Raw genomic sequence first — 13,877 nt, forward strand, 5'->3', positions numbered from 1 at the left:
TATATATTTTATTTTTATTTCCATTGCATTGTAAAGTTGGGCATGCTTTGTCAAAACAACAAAAAAAAAGACAAATGCTCTCCATGAAATAGGCTTATAACCTCATAGTGGTGTAAAAAATACTGTTATAACTTCCTTTTTTAATAAAACATTCAATGTGTTTAAAGAGGCTTTTTGTCTTTTTCTATGTAGCCTTTTTTTTTCTTAGGTGCCGTTGAACTTCCCCTTTTGGCCACTGGGTGTCAGTGTTTATCTACCCATTTGGAGGCCATACTTTGAATATGTGTAATTATTTTATGACATTTCATTGGATAGCAAATAATTGTATTACATCTGCTAGTATTGTTTTACATTTTTTTGTTCATTTTTTATTTATATTATATTAATTTATAGGCACGATGGACATGTGGTTAGCATGCAGACCTCACAGCTAGGAGACCAGGGTTCAATTCCACCCTCGGCCATCTCTGTGTGGAGTTTGCATGTTCTCCCTGTGCATGCGTGGGTTTTCTCCGGGTACTCCGGTTTCCTCCCACATTCCAAAAACATGCTAGGTTAATTGGAGACTCACACGAGGAGACCCGAGTTTGATTCCACATTCCAAAAACATATTTTAGGTGACTCCAAATTGTCCATAGGTATGAATGTGAGTGTGAATGGTTGTTTGTCTATATGTGCCCTGTGATTGGCTGGCTGGCCACCAGTCCAGGGTGTACCCCACCTCTCGCCCAGAGACAGCTGGGATAGGCTCCAGCACCCCCGCGACCCTTGTGAGGAAAAGCGGTAGAAAATGAATGAATATTAATTTATATTATTTTTAAAATTATTTTTAAAAATTATTTATTTTTAATATATTGTATTTTTTTATTAATCATATTAATTTATTTTAATTTTTTAATTATTTTTTATTATTTTATTTTTTGATATTTTCTGATTACTTTTTTCAATCTGATTAACTTGAACTCTATTTAGTCATTGGCACCCCTTTTAGGTGCAGTTTCAGCTTTCAGCCACAGAGTGGCGCCTTATGTGCAAAGTTTGAACATCAGCATGACACCAATAGTTGAAATGTGACATAAGGCAGTTTAATCCCCTCTCTTCCGGAAAAAAAATGTATTCTGTCACGCATAAATCTGCCGTGTCTTCTGGTACATGACATCACTGATGCTTTTTGTATGTTTTTCTTTGTTTTTTTATCGCTTAGAGCTGCTTGTACTACTCCTAATTACTGACACTTTATAGTACTATGCAATTAAGAATGAACTACAGGGGGTCGGTACGTTGAAGTTGTTGATGTTGTCGTTTTCTACTTTATTTTGCAACAAGAGAAGGTCCAAATATGAAAAAGAAGTCTTAAAATGATGCAGCATATTGTGAGATGTAACCTAATGTAAACCACAAGGTATCTAGAATAGAGCCCTGGGGAGCACCGCTCTTGCTTAAGACGATTCCAACTCACTTTTTCGCCTTAGTACATTAAATCGTATTTATTTGTTTATCTTTTTTTTGGTATTCTAATTCTAGAAGAACGTCTCCTTCCACCGCATGAGGTGACGACGATGCTGAAGAGGCAACGCTGACCTCCAGAGGATCAGCAACACGAGACGAGCTCAATGAAATATTTAAAAGCCTTCGTTTTTATCCGCAGTGCAGGACGTCCATGACGTACATCGTGCCACGCCCTGATTGGTCTCGGTGGAGCCGGACGCCGGTCATGTGACCCACGCTGCTGCTGCTGTTGCTGTTGCTGCTGCTGCTTCCTTTTAAGGTATGAGCCGCCATGGAATCAATGGATCTATTGCCACGACGTACATTTTTAATGCATCTTCATAAGTGAAGAGTATCAAGTTGGGAGCGTGAAGGCTTTGTTGGCTTTATCAGCTCAGGTTCGGCTCGCGGAGGTCAAGTGGAGACGGGTCGTTAGTAATTGATGACGCAGGTGCATCGTGCGTGGAAAAGATGTTCGACTAAGTTGTTTTTCGTTGGAGAAATGGGATTAAAATCAATTGAGTTGACTTTTCCATTGTAGAATTTATCTGGCTCCTCTTTCATTCAATAATAATAATAATTATTATTATTAGAACAATCAGTCTTATTTTATGACACTTTTTTATATGGTCCATTTGTTAATAAAATATAGTGATTATTGTTATTCATGATTTAATCATATGATATAGTCATATAATCAATACTTACAAATTGACACAAAATTATAATATATAATATCTTTCACAATATAATATATATTTAAAAAAAGTTCTCATAAACTTATGACTTTATTCCCGTAAATTTGCAATTTTTTTTTACAACTCTTCTGTTTTTTTCAAAAACAATTTCTTGGAAATTTACGACTTTATTCTCATACATTTATGACTTGTTTCTCGTAAATGTACAACTTTTTTTTCCTCAGATTTTTGAGAATAAAGTCGCAAATTATGAATTTACAACGTTTTGTTTTTTTTTTTGCAACTTCATTCTCAAAATCGGGCCGCACGGTGGACTAGTTTTTCCTCATAAGTTTACAGCATTAGTCTCTCATAATCTCTGCAACTTTTTTTTTCAACTTTATTCTCATGAATTTGCAACTTTTTTTCTCATAAATGTACATTTTTTCCCCTGTTTTTTTTGGATAAATTTCCGACTTTTTTTCTTATAAATTTGTGACTTTTTTCTTGTATATTTACAACTTTATACTCAAAATCTCAGATTTTTTATTGTATTTTTCATTGAGGCCCTAATACTTTACAACATTTGATACTTACAACTTTATTCTCAAAATATTGCAACATTTTTCTCGTTAATGTATGACAAATTTCCAACTTTTTCTCATAAATTTACAACTTTTTTCCCTGTAAATGTACGACCATTTTCTTGGAAATGTACAACTTTTTTTTTTCTCGTAGATTTTTGAGAATAAAGTCGCAAATTATTATTGTTGTAAATTTACAACTTTGTGTTTTTTTTTTAATTTACAACTGTATTCTCAAAATCGGGCCGCACGGTGGACTAGTGGTTAGCATTTTGGAAACAGGCATTATGTAACAACTATGTGACCTTTGCCCTCTGCAACTTTTTTTCTTGTAAATTGATACCTTTTTTCAACTTTATTCTCATGAATTTGCAACTTTTTTTTTCGTAAATGTACATTTTCCCCGTTTTTTTCTCATAAATTTTTCACTTTTTTTCTCATAAATTTGGGATTTTTTTCTTGTAAATTTACAACTTTAAACTCAAAATGTCAGATTTTTCTTTTATTTTTCAATGAGGCCCTATTACAACATTTCATCCTTACAACTTTATTCTCAAAAAGTTGCAAAATTTCTCGTAAATGTATGACTCTTTTCTCACAAATTTCCGACTTTTTCTCATAAATTTACAACTTTTTCCCCCGTAAATATACGACTATTTTTCTCATAAATGTACGACTTTTTTTTTTGTTAATTTACAATTTTATTTTGGAAAAAAAAAAATTCCAATGTGGCCCAAATGCTCTCTTGTACCTAATGAAGTGTCCAGGCCTGATTCCATTTGATAGCATCGTAATGACCATGATCATGTCCCGTCATCTGATCCACATGCGTCTGAAATATTCACCCCCCACCAGGTGATGCTCGGCTCAGGTGTCGCTATTGGCTGACTTTGGTAAAGCATCAGCTTTTAAATATTGCATTATTCCCGCATGTGCAGGTATCTTAATTATTAAGAGCAGCAGGTGAATGCAGGAAGAAGGGAGGTGCTGGTGTATAAATGCAGCATCCCTACAGCCGCCGCCAGAATCATCCCACTGGGGCTGAGGGGAACGTCACCACCATCATCATCATCATCACCACCATCATCATCATGCAGGTTGTATGTCTTCTGTGTGTTAGTACGGAGGTCATCATTCGCCATATGGACGTCGTTATTTGATCCATGCGTGCATGCGAGGACCCACAAGCCTCCATGGTGGATGGGGGGGGCGAGGGGCGCCAGATAGGGTGTTAAAGAGGCTCATTTTTGCATATTGCTGTCATAAACTGCGATTTATTGCTAATATTCCGGTTAGCTGCAAGGAAAGGCCTGCATGCAGGCCTCATCCACCTTAAGGCCTCTGCTAGAAGTAGCGGATGGAATATAATATTTAATAATAATTACATGTTTTAGAACATGCAAAAAATGATAGGAGAGACATTTAAAAAATATATATATTTAAATTTAAAGTCAGAGGCTTTTGTTTTAATTGTAACAATATAAATATCCTAAAATATGTACTTAAATATTGTACAAAAATATTACATAATAAAATATATAATATATAATATGGATTAAAACAGTGTTTAATATTACTATAAAAATAAACGCAAGTTATAAATCAGCTTCACAAAGGCAGATTTCCTTTTTAAAATGCTATAATAATAATAATATGAATGTTAGCTGAGCATATTATGAATTTATACCTCATATTTTATGTCATTTTTATTTTTTTACATTTAAATTTAAAGTCAGAGGCTTTTGTTTTAACTGTAACAATATAAATATCCTAAAATATGTACTCAAATATTGAAAAAAAAATCTGATATGTATATTACATAAAAGCACTATGCATTGGTTTTGTGCTAAATGATGCTAAAATAAATAAAATGGTGTGTAATGTTGTTATAAAAATAATAAATCTGTAAAAAATAATCTGTTCAAATATCTTTAAATAATAATAATTATATTATTTTTTTACATGAGCATTCTTTTTGAATGCATATAAATAAATTATACATAAAAATCTAATAATGCATGTGAATATGTTGACAAATGATGATTATGTATTATTATTTTCCACAAGGCTGAAGCCTAAAATAATATATATTAATATCAATATTAAAACCTCTTTCAGTATTGCCATAAATTGTGTAAAATGTATCAAATATGGATTAAAACAGTGTTTAATATTGCTATGAAAATAAACGCAAGCAAAGGCAGATTCCCTTTTTAAAAATGCTATAATAATAATAATAATAATAATAATAATATGAATGTTAGCTGATGACATTATGAATTTATACCTCATATTTTATGACCAAATTGATAAAAATAGACTATATGCTCATGTACCTAATGAAGTGACCTGTTTTTGCATCTATATATATATATATATATAAAATATAATTTACATAAAAAAGAAAGAGCTGTCTGTTGCTGTTGGAATGAACCAAATAAATAAAGAGTAGGGGTGTGTGCCTTTTAATGACCTCTGCGAGGAAAACCTTTAATCCTGTAAAAAGGGGGAGGGCGTGAGGGTGGTGTGGGTGAGGGAGGGGGGGGTTGCATGAAATAGAGGAATAAAAAGCACGTGAGGTGGGAAACGATATTCCCGTTTTCCTGTAAAGAGCCACCTGCTGGGATGGTTCGCTCCTGTCCGGTTTGCAGGCCCAGGTAAGGGGGGGTTGAAAGAGGGAGGAGGAGGAGAAGGAGGGAGGGAAAAAAGAGAGAGAGGAGCCTCCAAATTGACATTTGATACTCAGGAAGTTGAGGACGCTGCTCGGATTCTTCTTTTGTTTGCTTGGAATTGTGCGGCTCCGTGACGTGACGTTGATGATGCTGCGTGAACTGCACTGCGACAACTTTTTTTTTGTTTTTTTTTCTTTCCTTAACTAAAAAAAAAACAATTTTTATTGTTTTCCTTCATCACCTTGATTGAAAACACTTGCGCGCACTTTGCAGCCTCGCCTGGTGACGCACGACCGTGGAACCTCAATACGGTATGACACACTTGTTATTCTTTTTTTTTTTTTATCTTTATGGGGTCCATCTTGAAGAGTCCACGACAACACGCGCGTGGATTAAAATGTAAAAAAAATGCGTTCTTGGAGGTGGCAAAACTGTCACATGAATGCGTAAATTGTGCGTAAAAGTAGTAAGAATGACTCTTATTTGGGTTGAAGTGGATGTTTTTTCCCCCACGGCACCTGTCTTTGCACCTGTAAAACACCCACAATCCTTTTCTTCTGCACTTTGAAGTCCACATTTGCAGCATGTAAGTGATTAAACTATGTTCAAAATCTATAATATGTCTTAAAAGTTTACGATAGAGTAGATAATAAATGAATGAATACAACCAAAAGTTACATTTATTAACAATATCTCATTTAGCAACTTCCATGTTTTTCTTTTTATTCCACTTGTATCAGCTATTTGTTCAAATAAAGTTTTATTTGTGGCGGCCATGACAGTGAAGAAGCCATGACCGTGTATAAATAATGTTGCATGACATGGGAGGTAAATCCTCCAGAAATAAACATGAAGTTCAGATGGGGATTAAAAGCTGGAGAAGGGAGGAGGGGTGGGGGGGCTTAGAGCTGGCGTATACACCAAACGGCAAAATTAAAAAATTAAATAAATATTTTTAAAAATGTAGAAAAATCCACTACTGCTTCAGAAGAGGAATTGATTCGAAAAAAAAATACAAACATTAAAAATGTTGAAGTTATCGTCCGTGAGTATGAGTGGTGCCTTTGAAGGCCATGGGAGATACGCATTTCCAATCTATGCAGAATAGCTCTACATTACGGTATAGTAAAAATTAAAAGTTTAATAAATAAAAAATAAAGTAGTAAAAAAGCTGTAAAATGTCTCATCATAAAACAACAAAAGAGGCGTTCAAGTGTTTTTTTTTTTAGTGTTATTAATAATATTGATCAGTCCAGGAAATGGCAATAGGAGCCATTTGGCCCGTCTGAGGAATCACTTAGACCTCCTTTACTTGGGATCAATGAGCACTACGGGGCCCCGCCGAGGGGTGAAGCCCGCTAATGGCCCAAAGGGTGGGGCGGCGTCTGCCGAGGGGCCTGGGGACGGCGGCGTGTCCGATATCAGGATGATCGCTACAAGGTTGTGCATCATCATCATCATCATCGCTTGTTGGGAGTTGGTGATCTTTGGGGGTGGAATTTTTCTCGCCCACTTGCCGCAGTGTCCTCGGTTGACCCCTGCGGGCGGCCATTTTCTGGGACGGGTGGTCAGCTGACGCATGACGCCGCGAATGGCGGGCAGTTGTAGTTTTAACGCAGGGAATTGTGTCTCGTGTTAGCGTCGATATTGCTAAAAAAAAAAACAAAAACGCTGCGTCTCGACTTGTGCCGCATAATACGATTTCCAAATTCAAGGCAATAGTTGGCAAATATGTGACCTGTTTCATTCATTCTCGTCCACTCGTCATCTCATTCCGTATTTTTGCTTGTTTTGCTCCCAGGATGATCATAACAACGTCCAATCAGATTGCTTTTTTTTTTTTTTAACTTCGATGCCCTGTAGCCTGTCTCTTTGATTTTCTTCGACTCTCGAGACACAACTCATCTGTTATGAGTTTCGTATTTTTAGCCCTTTTTGAGCCACTAGAGGTCATACGTTGATATTGCTAAAAAAAAATGCTGCGTCTCGACTTGACCGTACTTGTGCCGCATGATACGATTTCCATAATATGAGTTTTTCATCATAGCTTAATCCAAGGCAATAGATAGCAAATATGTGACCTGTTTCCTTCATTCTCGTCCACTCATCAGCTCATTGACTATTTTCCGTATTTTTGCTTGTTTCGCTCCCAGGATGATCATAGCCATGTCCAATCAGATTGCTTTTTTTTTTTTTTACCTTGATACCCTATTGCCTGTCTCTTTGATTTTCTTCGACTCTCGAGACGCAACTCATCTGTAATGAGTTTTGTATTTTTAGCCCTCTTTGAGCCACTAGAGGTCATACGTCGATATTGCTAAAAAAAAAATGCTGCGTCTCGACTTGACCATACTTGTGCCGCACAATACGATTTCCAAATTATCGGAATTTTTTCATCATAGCTTCATCAAAGGCAATAGATAGCAAATATGTGACCTGTTTCCTTCATTCTCGTCCACTCGTCATCTCATCGCCTATTTTCCGTATTTTTGCTTGTTTTGCTCCCAGGATGATCATAACGAAGTCCAATCAGATTGCTTTTTTTTTTCACCTCGATGCCCTGTAGCCTGTCTCTTTGATTTTCTTCGACTCTCGACACGCAACTCATCTGTTATGAGTTTCGTATTTTTAGCCCTCTTTAAGCCACTAGAGGTCATACGTCAATATTGCTAAAAAAAATGCTGCGTCTCAATTTGATCATAGCCACGTCCAATCAGATATTTTTTTTTTTTACCTTGATGCCCTGTAGCCTGTCTCTTTGATTTTCTTCGACACTCATCTCATCGTAATTTCAGCATCTGTTATGAGTTTCGTATTCTTAGCCTCTTTGAGCCACTAGAGGTCATACATATGTAATGTACTCGTGTCGACACGATGCTTTGATGTACTGTGACCTGTCTCCTTGATTCACTTCCACTCCCATTTTTGTCAACTCAAAGTAGTTTAGCCCTCAATTTAGCATTTTTTTTGTTTCTTCGAGACATAACGAGAAAATATTTGCCCGATATCTACACAATTACTTTGATGTGTTTACATAATTGCTATGAAGTTCTGTGACCTGTCTCTTTCAACTGCTTCGACTCTCTATTGGTATTTCTCCAACACTCCTAGTAGTTTTAGCGTCAATTATTAGCATCGTGTGCTATTTTTATCTTTGTCAAGACACTGGAGGACAAATTCGAGCAGTGTCTACACGATTGCTTTGATGTGCTGTGTCCTGTCTCCCTGATTCGCTTTGACATTCGACTCGCATTTTTATCAACTCCTCGTAGTTTTGGTGCCAGTTTAGTATTTTTTGCTTCTATTCTATTTGTCGATTGCTTTGATGTAGTGTCCGCATGATTGTGTTGATGTGCTATGACCTGTCTCTTTCATTTCCTTTGGCACTCGACTCGCATTCCTGCACAACTCATCGTAGTTTTAGCGTCAAATATGAGCATGGTTTTGTATTTTTACCTTCTTCAAGCCACTAGAGGACATTTTTGCGTCGTGTTACATGTTTGCTTTGATGTGTTGTGACCTGTCTCTTTGATTCGCTTTGACTCTTTAGCAATTCGGTCATCTCAAAGCATTACCAGAGCAATTTTTACTATTTTTTTTATTGTCTCCAAGCCGTTTTTTTTATTGTTAAGGGCGTATTTGAATCGTATCAGGACGCTGACTACAATGTGCAGTGACCTGTCTCCTTGATTCACATTGTTTTTTGGCCATTTCGGCTCCAATATTGTCCATTACGTTAGTTATGATTGTTTTTGCCACTAGGAGACCGCTTTGCGTAGCGTCGGGACGTTTGCTTTGATGTCTTCTTCAGTTTTTGTTTTGCTCTTTCTCTGCAGTTTTGGAGGCAGCTACCAAGACCAAGGATGCTCATAGGTAGCTGCGTCCAATCAGGTTTCCTCACGTGTGCGTCCTGTGCTGTGACGTAGCAACCTGTCTCCTTCGTTTGTTTCGACGCTTCCTTCGAGGTTTCACTGGAAATTTTGAGTTTCATTTTGACTTTAAGGTGCAAAGATGTAAAAAAAAAAAAATTTCGACATCAGCGTATTTGATTATATTTAGAATGTGAACCTTCAATGAAAATGTGGTAGTTTTGGTGCTAGTTTTCGAGTAAATATCAGACATTTTGGACTTTAAAGGCCAAACATGATCTCTGCGGTCCTGACTCCTCATCCAATGATTGCATAGCGGAGTGTCATCAAGTCATTGTTCCGCCCTGGCGTCCATTATTATTGTCTCTGCTCCCCAGGTTGTCTACAGCGTGTTGACACTGCCTCCTGTTCTGTGTATGGCACTGGTAGAATTCACTGTGACAGCTGGCTATCAGTGAATTACCATAGGGCCATAAACAGAGCAGAGAAAGAACCCCGCTCAGGTGGGCGTCGTCTCTTTTCGGGGTCGCACTCGGCAGCCCCATCCCACCTCCTTCTTGCACCCGTTTTGGCACTAGCACATTTTTGCTTCTGTATATACGCTTTGAGCAATTATGTGTAGTGCCAATATGGGAGGAGACAGGCTCGCATCACTGATGGGTGAGAATATTCTCATCCCGACGACCCCCCCCAACCCCCCCTCGTTCCCTCCAGACCGCTCTCTGGTGGTGTTTGGCAATGGTAGAACTCACACTGGTGAGCTACAAGGATCCGGTGGTTCTAGACTTGCCAACTACTGCTTGAGAGACCCCCACCCGCACAAACGCAACACGGACGACCAAAGAAGCAGACTACCCCCCCACCGTTTCCTGGAGACCCTCCGGTCCCAATTGGAAGATGATAAATGAGTGAGTGGCTGATGGTGGTGAAGGGTGGAGGTGATGCAATGTTCCTCCCCTGCACACCACAGCCTCAGAGCTCCAGAGAACGACTTGGATCAGGTGACAGTGAACGCAACACGGCACAAACAAGGACATAACAGGTAAAAACTTTTTTTTTTTTTGTTACGTGTACATCCAAAAAATAAATAAAAATCATTATAAAATTATAAATTAAATTAAAATAAATACTAAAATGTACAGTGTGACATTTTGGCCCTCCCATTTTGCTATAAATCAGGTAAGCAACCACCTGTTTCAGGGTGGGGGGGGAGAAAGGATAAATAATAAAGTAATAAAGATGAATCTATAATCAAAAAGGAATATTTTTATTTCTGTATTTCATCACCATTAAGTTGTTTTTTTCCCCCAAAAAAAATTTTGGACCAAAATATTAGTGTAAAATAAATGTTAAATTTGAATATTGATATTATTAATTATTATTTGTACATTTTATTGCTTATGCTGCTATAATATGATATAGAAATAAATATATAGAATGATATTTTGCTCCCCTTGTGCTACCAAATAAGGCAATAAGTGAAAAAAGCTGCATAATAAAAATAAAAATATGAAACATATTTTGGCCCTTTAACAGTAGTAGATGTGGTAACCAACTATGGAATAAAAATATTTCTATTTTTATACTGTGTATATAAAATGAAAATTAATGACTATTTCCCCCCCCCCCAAAAAATTTTGGACCAAAATATTAGTGTAAAATAAATGTCAAATTTGATTATATTATTAATTTTTATTATTTGTACATTTTATTGCTTATGCTGCTATAATATATGATATAGAAATAAAAATATAGAATATTTTTGGCCAAATAAGGCAATGAATGATAATTGGAAAAATAATAAATTACATAATATAAATAAAAATATTAAATATTATATTTTGGCCCTGTAAAAGTAGTAAATGTGGTAAAAAATGTCTCTTTTTATACTGTATATAAAATAAAAATAAATGAATGACTACAATAAAAATTGAAGCCAAATTTTTTTTTTTTAAGAATATTTTAGCAGAAAGTACAGAATTATGGGAGAAAATACTGCATGTATACTTTGATGTGAAGTGACATGTAATAGTATGTAGATGGTGCCATGGTGACAATGATATGAGTAGGCACCATTATTAAAAACGTTCCTGGTTTAAAAAAAAAAAAAAAGCAGCAGACTGGTCCACTTGTTCAGCTCTTTTAGTTCGCTGGCGTAATTGGCAAAGTGTGCGGGTGTCATCTTACCAGTCCCCTTTCATTGCGGCCTTCTCCGCTCCCTCCTCTTCCCTAAAGAAAAGACCTTCCTGTGTTTGGTGCCATGATCGCTCAGGCGCTCCCTACATGTGGGTCAGGGTCTGCTAATGTAGGTGACAGCGGGATGTGGCCGGATTAAAGCCTCTTTATCTGCCTGCGAGGGTATAAATCCCTGGCTCTATAGGCTCCGATTGAGATGTAGCTAATATGATTTGTATTGTTTCGCCGTGCGGCCTTCAGGCTCCATGGCGAAGGCGGCGGTGTACTCGTATTGTGTGAATAAACAAAAAAAAAGACTCATCCCCTCCCTGCATCAAAGTGCATTGTGGGCCATTACTCCAGATGGGCCGTGCAGCTCGGGTTACACCGCATTTTTCAGTACCCTGTCTACCCCCCCTCTCACCCACCCACCTCAGTATCTCTCACACACATTGAGACAGAGCGCCGCCTGTGCTGGCAGCATTAGTGCAATGAGATTAGCAGCGTTGGCCTGTTGGGATGGGAAGGCCAGGATGACTGTCATTATGATAGCAAGGGTGCACTAAAGTATTGGGACGCACCTGCATGGGAATCGATCCATTTTGGTGCAGTCCGTGCGGGTACACAGACAGTACAGTCACTGAAAAGCTCAAAACATTATTCTTTTTTTTTTTGTGTGAAATTTGATTAAAGTGCAAAAAAATAAAAATACAGAAATTTTATTTTTATGGTAATGTTAGGTAATTAATTTGAAATTTTTTCAGTTAAAATGTGTGGTACACAGACAGTACAGTCACTGAGAAGCTCAAAACATTATTCTTTTTTTTGGTGAAATTATTTGATTAAAGTGCAAAAAAATAAAATACAGAAATCCAGGATTTTTTTAAATTTTATTTTTATGGTAATTTTAGGTAATTAATTTGAATTTTCAGTTAAAATAGCTGGTTAAAATGTGTGGTACACAGACAGTACAGTCACTGAGAAGCTCAAAACATTATTCTTATTTTTGGTGAAATTATTTGATTAAAGTGCAAAAAAATAAAAATACAGAAATCCAGGATTTTTTTAATTTTATTTTTATGGTAATTTTAGGTAATTTGAATTTATTTCAGTTAAAATAGTCGGTTAAAATGTGCAGTACACAGACAGTACAGTCACTGAGAAGCTCAAAACATTATTCTTGTTTTTTTTTTTTGCAAAATAATTTGATTAAAGTGCAAAAAAAACCAACAAAAAACAGAAATTCATGATTTTTTAAAATTGATTTTTATGGTAATTTTAGGGAATTAATTCGATTTTTTTTTCAGTTAAAATAGCCATTTTTAATGCATAGTTACTTAAATTCCCTCAGTCCCATGCACATAAAAATGCTAATACAAAAAATAAATATACTAATAAACAAAATATTAACAGCACCACACTTAATCCAACACATTTGTATTTTATTTCAGCCAAAACAGACAGATTTGATGCATATTTAGAATAATTTTCTCTATTTTAATCATGGTGCATCGCTCCATCCCATGCATGAATCAAACTGCTAATAATTGGTGCCGAGAAGCTCAAAAACATTCTTCTTCTTTTTTTTGTGTGAAATAATTTGATTAAAGTACAAAAAACAAACAAAAAAAAACGGAAATCCTGGGATTTTTTAAAAATTATTTTTAATGGTAATTTTAGGAAATTAATTTAAATTTTTTTCAGTTAAAATAGCAATATTTTTTTATGCATAATTCCCTCAGTCCCATGCACATAAAAATGCTAATAGACTAAAACAGCCACATTTTATGCATATTTAAAATAATTTTCTTCATTTTAATCATGTACCAATTAAGCACCAATTAATTTGTGTACCAATTAATCATGTACCATTTTAATCATGTATCATTTAAGCATGTACTACGGTGCTAATAATTGGAGCTTCTAAGAAAAATAAATATTACCAGTATGTCTATTCCTTTCGAAATTCATATTTATTTTGTTGAGTGAAACTGAAGTACAATTCAGAAATAAACCAAAGATTATTAAGGAGATTAAAGGTGTAAAAAAAAGACAGATTTTATGCAAATTAAATTCATTTCTCTTTTGTATTTTGTTTTCTTTCTTTTCATTATAGGCTATAACTATTATTATTATTATTAGCAGTACATTACCCAATGCGGGGCATATTGAGGCCACAGGTCCTTTTGTGTTTATTAAAAAAAATAAATCAAAATAATTGCCATAGACCATTTAGGCATGCCTGGTTGAGTCTTTTGGCCCAGCATCAATAGTGACTGCTATATATATATATATATATATATAAAACACTATGCTTAAAAGTCATAAAAACATTATTTTAATAGTCTTGTGTCAAAACAGGGAATCACAGGTAGGCAACCTGCGGTCTGAGGGCCATTTTGTACATGATAA

The sequence above is a fragment of the Doryrhamphus excisus genome, linkage group LG2 (assembly GCF_037039965.1).
Source record: "Doryrhamphus excisus strain RoL-2023G ecotype Guam linkage group LG2, RoL_Dexc_Guam_v1.1, whole genome shotgun sequence".
Classification (NCBI taxonomy): domain Eukaryota; kingdom Metazoa; phylum Chordata; class Actinopteri; order Syngnathiformes; family Syngnathidae; genus Doryrhamphus; species Doryrhamphus excisus.